We start from the raw sequence: 13,616 nt of genomic DNA, 5'->3' as shown, positions 1-13,616 counted from the left end.
CTAACACATGAAATAATTATACTTGACAGTTTAAAAACTGCATTTAAATTGAATAAAATCAACTGTATAAGATTCCAATAAAGGATTGTTATATCCATATGATCTATTATTATTTTCAGATCATTTTCCTTTTGAAAAAACAGTAGGGTGAAATACCAGGAATGGAAGTGGAAAAGGAAAAGAGGGAATGAAAGGAGGGGAGAGAATGCCAGGAGCATGAGAGGTGACAAACTTTGCTTCACTATTTTACCTAGGGCTGCCACTGAGCAGATGACTGGTCTTGTCTCTCAAGGAAATCAGCTGTGCTGCTGAATCTTGTGAAGAAGCCCTTTTTCTGGCAGAGACAGTGTCGATGGAAGAGCAGTAAAAGCAGATGTCATTGGAGGTAGAGTATAGCTACTTTAGGAGGCTCATTAAGAAAGATGGCTATTATGTTCAACAAGGAGATATGAACCAAATCAGTTCCAATAGAGCAATAATGGATTGAACCAGCTACACCCAGCGAAAGAACTCTGGGAGATGACTATGAACCACTACATAGAATTCCCAATCCCTCTATTTTTGTCCGTCTGCCTTTTTGATTTCCTTCACAGGCTAATAGTACACTATTATAAAGTCCAATTCTTTTTGTACAGCAAAATAACTGTATGGACATGTATACATATATTGTATTTAACATATACTTAAATATATTTAACATGTATTGGTCACCCTGTTATCTGGGGGAAGGGGTGGGAGGAAAGAGGGGAAAAGTTGGAACAAAAGGTTTTGCAATTGCCAATGCTGAAAAATTACCCATGCTTATATCTTGTAAATAAAAAGCTATAATAATAATAATAATAAAAGAAAGATGGCTATTTCAGTAGAAGGAAGTAACTACCAGGTTACTACATAGGAAAGAAAGGTCAAATAGCCAGTATTATAATTTAGATTTCAAATGTGAAAGATTTATTCATTCATTCATTCAACAAGCATTCATTAAATGTTTATTATTTATAAAGTACTAAGTACTGGGAAATCAAAGTAAGAAATGAAACTCTCAAGAGCTTATTCTTCTGTAAGGAGAAATCAATAAGTATACCTATACAGAAAATCAAATACAATATATGTACATAACAATATCCCACATTTCTCACTTTCTCTCATCCCCAAACCCAAGGACACTGGATTCATTTGGATTCTAATTCTATAAGAAGGGGAAGCCTGACCCAAAGAAATCAGTCTTTCTCTTTGGCTCATTGTTCTCACCCCCAGAGCAAGATAAATAAAATAGCTGTGGCTGAGGTATATAGGTTTTCCCTAGTTTGGGTAACCCGATTCCCACCTCTCACAAAAATACTCAACATAGAATGCGGGTACTTACTAGTCTTTATTTAAAGGACTTACCTGAACCCCTGAAGGAGAAAATTCAGAAATGTAAAACCCCATCAATCTTCTTAATGTATCCCTTGCTCCTGCTCCTCCCTCAGGTAGACTTTGAGGGCTGCTAAATATGTTCCTTATTCTGCATTCACCTGTACTTCCACTGCATAAACAATTAGAAGCAATATCCTGGAAGCTGAGCAGATCAATTAAGAACTCTTTGTCTCCCATGTTGTTGCTCTCTTTTTCCAGCGGCAGCAGCAGCATCTTTCATCTCCTTTTCCTAAATTACATGTTTTTGAGGAAATCTGTGGGAGGCCAACGCCAGTCTCTTAGGAATTCTCAAACTCAGGATTACTCAGGAGGTAACCCCTAAGGTTGGAAAAGTCCATTCTCAGGATCACTGATTTTGGGTTTCTGCTCAGAAAAGAAAAAAAAAAGGCAGATAGGAAAACTGGAGGTCAGAAAGCATTGTAATTGGGAGATGGGGAGTTGTAATTGGAAAGCAGACATTCCTCAGTCTTTCTCCTTACCTCATAGTTTTGGAAGTGCAAGGAGGAAAAGGCAGGACAATTTCAGGAATACTCCAATTGTACAGAATAATAGAGGTGTGGCTCTTCTAAAGAAAGTAAATCCCCTGGATTCTCAGTTGACTTTTACCTAGGAGACATATCAGAAGAATTTCAGAGTCTTCTCTGTGAGAAGGTTATCTTTCTGGGAGGTGTTCTTCTGATAAAGTCCCATACCCTATAATCCCATTTCTGCCATTTTGTTATCTTTTGAGCTGTATCAGCTCCTTTATTTTAGAAGAACCCTACAAAAGTCCAGAGGAAGTGAATCCATTTAATTTTGACTCTCCTGCCCAGAGGCTTAATTGTTTTAAATTGAGGACTAGAATAAGGATTTACTAAAGCCAATATAATCCAACTGAATCTCCCACCACCCTTCACTGGGACCAGGGGTCATTTTCCCAACTGCCTAGCTATTGAATGGGTTGATTGCACCTTACCCTTTTCTTAATTACTGCCGGAATAATCCTATTGCTTCTGGAAAAGGTAAGGCAACTGTCCTACAAAAGAATAGGCTACTCAGGACCTTATACTCCTCAGACAACAACTCCACCACAGTAGTTATCTGCTCTTTTTAGAATATAAATACCCAAGGGTAAAAACTTTCATTTTAATTACTTGGCCAGTAGCCTGCTTTAAATGAATGATTTTTGATTGATTCATTCATACTTTCCTTTTGAAAAATGATCAAATTAATGAGACCCTAGGAGACTTTTTGGAAATGGAAAAAAATTCCCTCCCTAAAGCTATTCTTAAATTTAAAATATGCAAATTGTTACTCAGTGATTCAATTATCCCTACTTTGTAGCCCTGGAGGCAGTCCTGCAGGAAGGAGAGAGAGAAATAGTCAACTTCCACTTTTGCTTTCAGTGGTTTAAATTTTGCCTTTCCATTTCTGAGTGGTATGAACTCTCCTTGAAAACCTCTCATTTTCACTTTCACAAACATTTATAAAATACCTTCTTTGTTCAAGGCATTTTTCCCCCTTTTCTTCTTCCCCTGACATATAGAGTTGGAAGATAAGTAAGATTGGATATAATATAAGAATTTCCCACAATGAGTTTGATGGGCTACAGAAGTACTGCACCCAAGTGGATTGGGGTTTTAGGCTCTCCCTGTACAGACCCACCAAATGACAGGGTGGGTGCAAAAGCACTAACCCCCCCCCCCCAAAAAAAAATGTGGTTCCAGGACTCTTCTCTGTATGAGCCAAATTTTGGGGTATGGCGGTTGGACTCCAAAAGTATGGGGCCAGTGTCATGAGAGATCTCAAAAGAATTTACTTATAGGCTTAGACAATCTCCAAATCAAGAGGCAAAGATTTTTTTATGCTGCTGACAGCAGCTAATTTCCAAAAGGGATTTTTAGACATTAACAAGGGGAAAGATGTCATTAAGGCAAGCTGAGTTACTAATAAACTAGCCATTATGACCCTTAGTAATGTGTGGGTTGTCCTACTAATAGAGCAGACAATCCAAGGGAGGAAGCACCGTAGGGGGCAGGGTCAATGTTTTTAACCCCTAACACAAATTTCCCCTCCCACCACTGACCCTCATCCTTATTGGCTGAGGATCTTACATTCTAAATGATCGAACTACCCAAGAAATTGAACTTGACCAGTAAGTACACAGTTGCCCATATTTGGCCAAAATAGGGAGGATAACAAGGGGGCTTAAGTATGCCTTTAGGGGGATAATAGGGAGGGGAATAGCAGGGAGGAGACTTTAAGTATGCCTTTAGGAAAATAGCAGGGAGGAGACACTTTAAGTATGCCCTTGATTTAATGCTTAAAGTCCTTCAGGCCTACTCAGACTTTGAAATAGATGAAGCCTTACTCGATTTTCACAACTGTCTTGAAAGATCTCACCTTATCTCGTTCAGTCCCCCCTTTCATTTATACACTGAGATCTCTTCAAATTCTTGTAGCATAACTTCACATTCCCTATTGAATTCCTCATCCTCTTCTAATCTCCTTGGACCACTGACTCCCACTCTTGTCCTTTTAACACCATCAATCTAACAGACCCTTCAGCTTTCTCTTCCAACCTAATCATTTTAGGTAATGAGTTTTGGACTATTCTGGTTAACAATCGTATCAAACAAGGTATGCAGATAGGGAGTAATATAACACTACTGAGAGCTATAAGGCCAAACCAAATGAGCTGCTTCCTCCAGCTTCCCCCAAAACAGGATCACCAAGAAGTATTGAACGGTGAGGTCCAGGTCTGTACTTGAACAGGAGCAAGTTTCCTCATGTTTTTAATGATTTTTTACTAGATTTCCATTGCCATCTTTATACATCTTTATACAACAAAAATACAAATTTAATTTTACACAAACTTCCCCTTCTGGTGTTAATTTCTACAACTGCTTGAAGCTTAATTATCCTGTTCAAAATATAATACATTGAGGTTCTATATCCCCAATTTCCATCTTGAGCCCAAGTGGCTGGCTCATACTCTAACTATTCTTTCTGGAGGCCAGGAATCACCCCAACCATTTGCACCTCCAATCTGGAGGTATACCTCTCCAGTGGAGGTATCTAAACCCCATTTCTCTCTTCCCAAATCATATTGGTTTGCCTATTCAGGAAGAAAGAAAAATTTTGGCCTTATTAGTCCAATATAGCAAATCCCTGTCCAATTAAGAGGTAGGTGAGTATAAGCAGTTAAGCCACAGATCCAGTAATGACCCATTAGAATAGGTTGTTCCCCCAAGAATGTCTGAACTATTCCTTGTAAAAGGGTAATATTGCTGGTCTCTCGTCCCTAGGGGACCTTCCCCTACAAAGGTGACATACTGACATTTCCATAAACCCTGATCCTTCCTCCTACAATTGGCAACTGGCCATTGACCTATTAGGTTAAAGGTATTCCAAAATGTGGGAAACGGAGTCCCATGTTTCCCAGGTGTCCCTGGGGTGACATGGTACCAACCCCATTGATGTCTAGACAGGTAAAAACTTAAGTTTTCCAAATCTTTGTACCTTCCCTCGTGTTGCCTAGAGACAGAGTAGACAAAGGAAGTCCTTTGTCAATCCACAGCAATTCCTCAGGAATTGTGCCAGAGCTCCCAAGAGCTCCAACAACGACTGCAGTGTCCACTACAAGATAAGGAAAGAAAAAGTTTTTTACCTTGTCCAGAGTTAAGTCCACTCACATACACTATTTCCCAGCTTCAAACTTTACCCTGTTTAACAAATCCTATCTTCTGTCAATGGCCACTGATATTTCTCTTCTAAGTTCCAGAAATCAGTCCTATTATGAATTTGGGATCAGTTACTAAGGATCCAGGCGGGGCTTAAAGGTATGGTACCCATGGCCATTAGCTCAGTCGTTGGGATCTACCACAGATCCAACAATTTGATAAGTTAAAAGTTCTCCCTATATTCTGCATAAGCAGGAGGAGCTGGTTCTCATCTCTGGAAGATAAAGGTCTGGTTTCTATGGCTATCATGAGGAAATAGGCAGACCCAAAGCTCAGGGAAAGCCCCATGAGAGTTTCCCAAAGTAATTCCCAAAGTAACTAACGTAAGAAAAGTCATACAGTTACAATGCACTGGATTCAGAATTTGTGTCCCATTCAGTGGAGGTCCCCTCCTCAAACATAATTTGAGGTCTCCCCATCTTCAACTGTCCACTCCGATAAAGGTGACACCACAGTTCCTTTTGTTTTGGTGTGGTTTGTCCAGCCTCCCTCCCGGGTGCGAATTTCAGGGTCTGAGAGGTCAGTATTATCTGGTAGGGTCCTTCAGGGTCCCTCTCAGCACAGAGTCAGCTTCTCATCCTTCCAGGAACGGATCAATACCCAATCTCCACCTGAATTCTATGAATAGGGAAACCTAGAGGAGGAGTCTGAGGTATTAACCCTTTTGTTGAAGTCCTAGCAATGATTTAACATATCTCTTAAGAAATAAATCCTTTGTCTCTGTGTGGCTTGGTTCTGATTTTGACCAGAGCAAGAGGAAGACATTTAGTCCAAGGTAGTTGGGTCTCTAACTGCTGTTTTATTTCCTGATTCATCCTTTCTACTTTCCCAGAAGAGGGAGGATGCCAAGGGGTGTGGAGATCCCAAGTGATTTCTAAAGCCCCTATCACATTCTGCAACACCTGGGCAGAAAAATGTGTTCCCTGATCTGAGTCTATCTTTTCAACTATTCCATATCTAGGAATAATTTGTTCTAATAAGACCTTACTGTCGAGGCAGTTGCTCGGGCTGAGGGGAATGCCTCCACCCATGAGGTCAGGTGGTCCACTAGCAAGTATTTGAGGCGACCCACTGGTGGCAGCTCAGTGAAGTCCACCTGGATGCTTTGGAATGGTCTGATTCCCGGAGGTCATCCCCCTCTTGGGATCTGGCATTGAGCAGCCTTGTTAGTCCTTTGACAAACTAGACAGCCATCCATCCACCAGTTGTTGGGCCATTGTATATAGGCCAGGGGTAACATACCTTGTCAGTACAGCATCACACAGGTTTTGGACATCCCAGAGACTGCCCTGGTGCAGTTGCTGAAGGACCTACCTCATACTTGCTTTGATCAGTACCTCTCTGCCATCAGGTAAGAGCCATCATCCTTCCGAGTTCCCAACTGCTCCGAGAGTCGAGGCCTTCTCTTTTTCCTTCGGAATAAAGCTGGGAGAGGGTAGACTAGGGGGAAGTACAGGTATCAAGGCCATCATATGAGAAATCTCCTGATCTCCAGCTCCCTTGGCCTCCTCATCTGCTAATCTATTTCCCCTTGCCTCAAAAGAGCTTCCCATCTGATGTCCCTTTATATGTATTACTGCTACTGTCCTAGGGGCCAGAATGTTTTCCAGCACCTCTCTAACTAGGTATAATGGACCAGTTCTTCACCTTTACTATTTACAAATCCTCTTTCCTCCCAAATCCTTCCAAATCCATGCACCATACCCCAAGCCTATTTTGAATCAGTATATATATATTCCCATTTTAGTCCCTCAATAACTTCAAGGCTTGATTTAAGGCATACAATTCACAAGTTTGAGCTAACCAGGTAGACTGCCCCTGGAAGTCCTATCTCCATCCACAATAGCAAATCCATTTTCCTCTTTTCCCATCTACCACTCTAGAGGATCCATCTGTAAACCAATTTACTCCCCCAGGTATTGGTGATCCTTATAAATCCTCTTATTTTCATTTGAAAATCAATTAACTCTAAACAACAATATTCCTCTGCAGGGGTGATTCTGTTCCAGAGGACAGGAAGCAGGTTTAATATTATCAAAATTCTGAAATTTGTGAGCTATTTCCCAGCCCTCTGATTTAAATAGTTCTTACTTGGTGTGGGACACTTTCTATAATACTGCCTCTACAGGTGAGCTTCCTACTCTCTTCTCCCAAGAGAGTGGTAGCAGCTATTGCTGGTACACAGGTCAGCCATCCTTTGGCTACTGGATCTAATACTTTAGAAAGGAAAGCCACTAGTCAGGAGCCTTTGCTCCAGCAATGCAACATGGGCAGCTGATCCTATAAGTCTCCTTCCCTTCACCTAGAATGAATTCCCCTTCATTTCATTTTCTCCGCATATATAATGGGGAATTGTTTGGGTGTCAAAAGTTCTGTTCTCATATAGTGCCCCCATGATCATGCAAAGCATGGGTTCTAGAGATAACCCTGCCTTCCATCAACACACAGTGTAAAAGGCTCTGGGCCTAAACCTTAGCCTAATCAGGGCGTGAAGAGATTCCCAGCTTTCTCAAAAGGCAAAGTGGGAGAGGCTCCAAGTACTTGGGCGAAGTAAACCTTTAGATAAAGAAACTCTAGCCCCAGGAAGTAAAAAGGTTAAAAGATTAATAACAGCAACCAAAGTCTGGCCACAAATTAAAATATCTATTTAAGGCAGTTTTACTTCAGGTAACTGTCCTTAAGTTTTAACCATTCCACCTTATGATCTACGCAGTCACACCTGAATTCAAAACTCCCAGCAAATATTAGCTGCAGTCCCAAAGGATTTTATCTTCTACAGCAATTATCATTAATCAAGGACTTCAGATGAATCTAGTTCTCAAGAATCACAGTAAAGGGTTTACAGCTTATACAGCTATCTTTCTTATCTAAGTAGATAGTTCTAAATTTAACATTACACAGATCATTTGCCTTTAAAATACTCAAATACAAAGAAAAAACATTCTAAATCTCATGTTATGCATCCCGTTTCCACACAAAAGAAACTTTCAAATCTTTCAGATTTAACATTAATACTCTCTTCATTCTAAAAAAAATTTTTGGAAATAACCTTATCAAATTATCAGATCAAATTAAAATCCTGCTCTAGATTTTTTTTTTATCATCTTCCTTAAACAAGGAGACTACCATTATAATGCATTAATAAGCATTAAATAATTTTGCTTTAGACAGATGGAATCTTAGTAGACATAAATCACTTCAGATAACTTACAGTTCCAACAAACTTCTTAGAACAGGCTTGAAAAATAAAAATAAAACATTCAGTTATTAACACCATATAAATGTAGGCTGTTCCTTTAAACAGTAGAAGTAATTGATATCCGAACCAGCAAGGTGTTGCAACCACCATATTTAATGGGGAAGGGGGATTAGATCACCTGACAAGGTCCCTCTCCATGTGGCCACCCTTCCCCCACTCCACCATGCTTCCCAACCCTAACTTATCACAGTTAACTTTTTAGGGTGCCATTTCCCCAGGATCCAATCTGCCAGCTCAAGACAGGCCCCAACTTCATGGGACATATCTCCTTTTCCCATGACAAATGGCAGATTCACTAGGGAATTTGCCTTTTTCTTCCCCATTTCTGGAGAGCTATTTTCCTCTCTTTTTCTCTCCCACCATTTCTTCCTGTCTCATCTCTCTCCTTCCAAAGCTTATTTGCTTAAACCTTCTCCGACATATGTTAAACACTCCCAAACCAATATTAGATGTTCTATTTAAATTATTGATTGCTTTTGCAAATCAATCTTTCTTGTCCCTTGTCTTTAAGTCAAAGAAAAAAAAAAACTTTTTTTTTAAACTTCAAGATTCTCAAATAACTGAACCAAATTTCATAAAACTTATAATTGCCCAACAAATTTTAAGGCATAACTCAGTTACAAATTACCCAATACATCTAGAAAACACACCATTTAAGTAGGGAGCTACAACCCCAACCTCCCCTAAGGTAAACTACCAGCATTTTGTTTTAATAACCTATATTTTAACTTAAAATCCCAAACACGGCTTTAAATTCCTAATAATATAAAATCACTTTTGCCATCATATTTAAAATAATGAATTTCACCAGATAGCAGTTTCTTTCCCTTGGTCCCACGTGGCCCTACTGCAGGTCAGGACATGTGGAAGGGAAAGGAAAGAAGCCACCGTCTTCACTCTCTCGATCCCACATACTTCCCCGATGTATAGGGTGATTGTGATCCCAATTGGGATCTGCTAACAGTATTTCTGGTCAGCTGAAACTACTCCTGCAGCTGGAGGGTTTCTCCTGTCCCACTCCTTCATAGCTGCACCCCTAATTAGTCCCCTCTCTTCTTGTGAGAAGAGAGAATTCAAAAGTAGACCTAAGTTCTCCTCCCGGCCCCAATAGCCCTTGGAGGGGCTAAAGGAATTAAATCATTTTCTTCTCTTTCAGGTACAAATTCAGGCTTTGGCACCCCATTCTTCAATAGTGCCTTCCCCAATATCTTTGTCACCCTAGACAAAACAGCAATTCCTTATCATCTTTTTCTTTTTCCTTATATATTTTGGCAGTTCATTCCAATTACTTAATTTATCTCTCAAGGGACTATCTACCGGTATTTTCTGATCATTTTTCTCATTTCTCTCCGCGAGGGCTGGCTGGGACTGGGCCACACCCATTGAATTTGGACAGAATCTAAATTCCAAAGAACCCAAACGCGCCAATTGTTGCCAATTGATTCCAGTCACCCTAGAAGGCCTAGCCAAGCCTTTCCTGTCCAGAGATGCAGAGTTTAAGACTCCAGGCCTCACAGGCTGCTGTCCAGGGACCCCTCCAGAGTTTATGACTCAAGGGTCTCACAGGGGGCTTACCTCTTGGTTGTTGTGCAACAAATTGTTTGACTGATATCTGTCCTCCACCCCCTGGTCGGGATTTCTACCTTTTACCGCGGAGTTTCTCCTTTTGCTTTGCTCTGAGTTTCTCCACTTCAGGCCATTTTACCTTGGAGAGTAAGGAAAAGCCCTGGGATGTTGGCGGGCTGCCTAAATCAAAGCAGGGCGCCACCCCACCAGCACCCCAAGGGTTCACCTACTCACGACAAGTAGTATAATCCCGGACGAGCCCCCAAGACTATGTGGGTCAGAAACCATTAATAAAAAAACTGGATAGATCTCTAGAAGCAAAGCAAAGTTTATTATACATTCTCGAGAACTGTCATCCCACTGATCGAGCAGACAATCCAAGGGAGGAAGCACCGTAGGGGGCAGGGTCAATGCTTTTAATCCCTAATGCAAATTTCCCCTCCCACCACTGACCCTCATCCTTATTGGCTGAGGATCTTACATTCTAAATGTGCGAGCTACCCAAGAAATTGAACTTGACCAATAAGTACACAGTTGCCTATATTTGGTCGAAATAGGGAGGATAACAAGAAGGGGGCTTAAGTATGCCCTTAGAGGCATAACAGGGAGAAGACTTTAAGTATGCCCTTGAATTAATGCTTAAAGTCCTTCAGGCCTACTCAGACTTCGAAATAAATGAAGCCTTACTCGATTTTCACAACTGTCTTGAAAGATCTCACCTTATCTCATTCAGTAAGAAAATTTAAACCATAAAAAGAGTTAGCTAAAATGTGAAGGAAGCAGGCAAAATCCCTATAGAACTTGCTGCCATCAGGCAGGCAGCTCCTAATGAACTGCAAAGAACTGGGGTACAAGTAAGTTCTTTTATAGGAAAAAAATTAGGAAAAAAACTCAGAAGTTTATTTCACAACTTGGCCTTCTGACTGGATACAGTAACTGTGGGATAATTTTGTCTATGCAAGGAATTTGACAAGGAATTACAAGATAATCCTGTCAATGCTCCTCCTTGCATTAGGATTATTTAGATTTATTGCATTATATAATTGCAGTTATTATATTAGAATTATTATAGTTATTGTTATTGAATGGCTATATGCAATGGCTTTCAAGAAGGGAAAAAGGCTAAAAGGGAGTAGAGGAAAAAATAATTCATTAAAGAGAATTTTTAGGAGAGAAATAAACTAGAAATTCTATAAGGTGTCACAAATAAAATTCAGCAGATCATTTCAACATATTATTAAACAACTTCGGTATACAAAGTACCATCTGAGGGTGGGAGTAGGATCAGGATATGAAGATGAAGAAAGAAATGGCACAGTATCAAATAGTTTATATTCTCCTGGCAGATGTGGCAGAAAGGGAGAGCCCTGAGGTGAATACTTTGCAATTTGGGCATCATGGATCTATGATGAAGACATAAAAATGAGGGTCAGGAGGTGGGGGAGGTGGGGAGGAAGTAGACCCATGCAGTGCTTTTAATATTGCAAATGTTTTTAGATTTTAAAATATACAGTGGTTACATCTGAAAAGTATTTTTAAAAATCTTTCATGTGGCTATCTTCAACGGGGTGGGGGAGATGTGGTTCTAAGTCACTGTTGCTTTCCTCTAACCCAGTGTTTTCCATGGCAAGTATTTAAATTAAAAAACAATTTTTTAAATGTTATAATAGTTCTTATTAAAACTCATAAACTCCAAAAGTAACTACTCTTTATCTTTCTTTCTTGTTCCTCTCTTCCCCAGCTCCCTCTCTTCTCCAGCTTCAAGCTATCTCCTGTCTCCTGAACTGCTTAATACATTAGCTGCTAAAACTGTAAAAAGCAGAAAGGTAGGAGGCAGAAAATGGTATTTTACTTGCTTTTCATATAATGATTTGAGTTGGGAATCATTGTCCTCAACAATCATATTATCTAAAACTTTTTAAACTAGGAATTAAACAAAAAAATCATTTCTGTTAGACTAGTAACAACAAAGAAGATTTAACAATGTTTTCAAGTAGTAAATAAGGAGTTCTAATAAAATTATGCTTTAACTCATTTCCATAGGTAGGTTGGCTATCACTTGAATTTCTTACATTATCTTTGTGGAGAAGATGGAGAAATATAGGTCAGATGATAGTACAGTTCAGTGATTTCAGAACTAAGTCAGTACTGAGCACTATGCTTGGTGCTAGAGATGACAAAAAAATAAAAACAAAAACAAAAACAAAAAACAAAAAACAAAAACAGATCATCCTTACTTTCAGGGCAGGGAATAGAGAATAAGAAAATCAAACCAAACTGACAAAAAAGCAGATTAAAATGTATCTTCTGTAGGAAAGGTGCTAGCAACTAGAGAATCACGATAGATTTTCTCTAAGAGGTGATAAATGAACCAAATTTGGTGGGGGAAGGAGTGGTCATCTAGGCTGCACGTGCATCCTTAATGGCCTTCACCTCACTATTGATTTTCACAGAGTTTTGATAAGTATTTTTGTTCCTGACCAGGACTAGTGCTTCTTTCTATAAACTTCATGTTTCTAAATATTCAATATCTTGGTGGTGGAGTAAGTGTGGACACTAAATTGGCTTATTCCATTGCTACTCAGAAGCCCCAAACTCCGCTGATACAATTAGTTACCTCTGCAGCAAGGCTTAGAGCTAGAAACAACTCCTGGCCTTGGAAGCTAGGTATCCCAGAAGGCAGAGATGAGGAGCAAGTTCCAAGTTTGAGGTACAGTGTGTAAAGCAATGGAGATGAGAAGTAGGATCTCAAGAATGGAGAAACAACATTTAGGCCAATTTACTTGAGACATGGATTGTTTGAAGGACAATAATGTTCCATTAACCTGAAAGTGTAGGTTAAAGGGCTTTTTTTTTTTTTAATGAAGGGCTTTAAATATCAGACAGAACAGTTCCTATTTTATCCTAGAGTAGTGTTTCATAAGGGAGAGTACATGGATTTCTAGGAGTCTGTGAACTTGAAGGGGGAAAAAATTGCCTCCTTACTTTCACTCTAATAAAAATTTATCATTTCCTTTAATAGTGAATGTAGGTAACAGAGATTATTCTGAGAGGTCAATTAGGCTTCACCGATTTGCTAATGGGGTTTATTCCACAAAAGAAAATTAAAAGAACCCTTGTCTTTAGGAGAATAGGGAACATGGGAACTTCATAAACAACATAATAATGTGCAGATCTGTGCTTTATTTTGGCAGTTTTGTGAAGGACTGATTGGCAAGAACGTAGCTGGATGTAGGGGAATGTGTTTAGAGGCTACTGGAATAGTTCAGGAAAGAGGTGATCAAATTGTGAAACAGGGTTTGTTTGTGTGAGTGAAGACAAAGAAACAAACATAATATACATTGTTCTTTCAGTGGAATCAAGAGCACAAATGGAGGACTAGCACTTTTTCATCAGGAACTAGAATAAATTATAGAGTTTAAAAGGAATTTTGAGAAAGAAGATTATAATCATAAAATATAGCCTTTATTTTCTCAGTAAGAAAGAAGATGAAATTTTCTTTTGAGAGGGAGAAGAAAGGTAGAATAAAAGACTTGAGAGAGCAAAAGGATTGGGTCTAATATACTATAGTATAGAATCTCATTGTGGAGAGTTTGAGAAATATAGTCCTATAAGAAAGAATTGCCTTGCAGAAGTGAGGACCCAATTGAGAT

General features: G+C 39.5%; 1 protein-coding gene across 1 annotated transcript in view; it reads left to right on the top strand.

Moving 5' to 3' along the window:
- Positions 1 to 260: 260 nt before the first annotated feature.
- The window catches only part of C4H6orf118 (chromosome 4 C6orf118 homolog), a 73,614-nt gene continuing 60,258 nt past the window's right edge, over positions 261 to 13,616 (top strand). Inside the window, exons 1-2 of the mRNA XM_051998084.1 lie at positions 261 to 385; positions 11,705 to 11,789. The gene's annotated coding sequence lies outside the window, so the exon portion shown is untranslated. The remainder of the gene's footprint in view (positions 386 to 11,704; positions 11,790 to 13,616) is intronic.

The sequence above is a fragment of the Antechinus flavipes genome, chromosome 4, assembly GCF_016432865.1.
Source record: "Antechinus flavipes isolate AdamAnt ecotype Samford, QLD, Australia chromosome 4, AdamAnt_v2, whole genome shotgun sequence".
Taxonomy (NCBI): domain Eukaryota; kingdom Metazoa; phylum Chordata; class Mammalia; order Dasyuromorphia; family Dasyuridae; genus Antechinus; species Antechinus flavipes.
The sequence above is the reverse complement of the archived record's forward strand: the minus strand, read 5'-3'. Positions and strand labels throughout refer to the sequence as shown.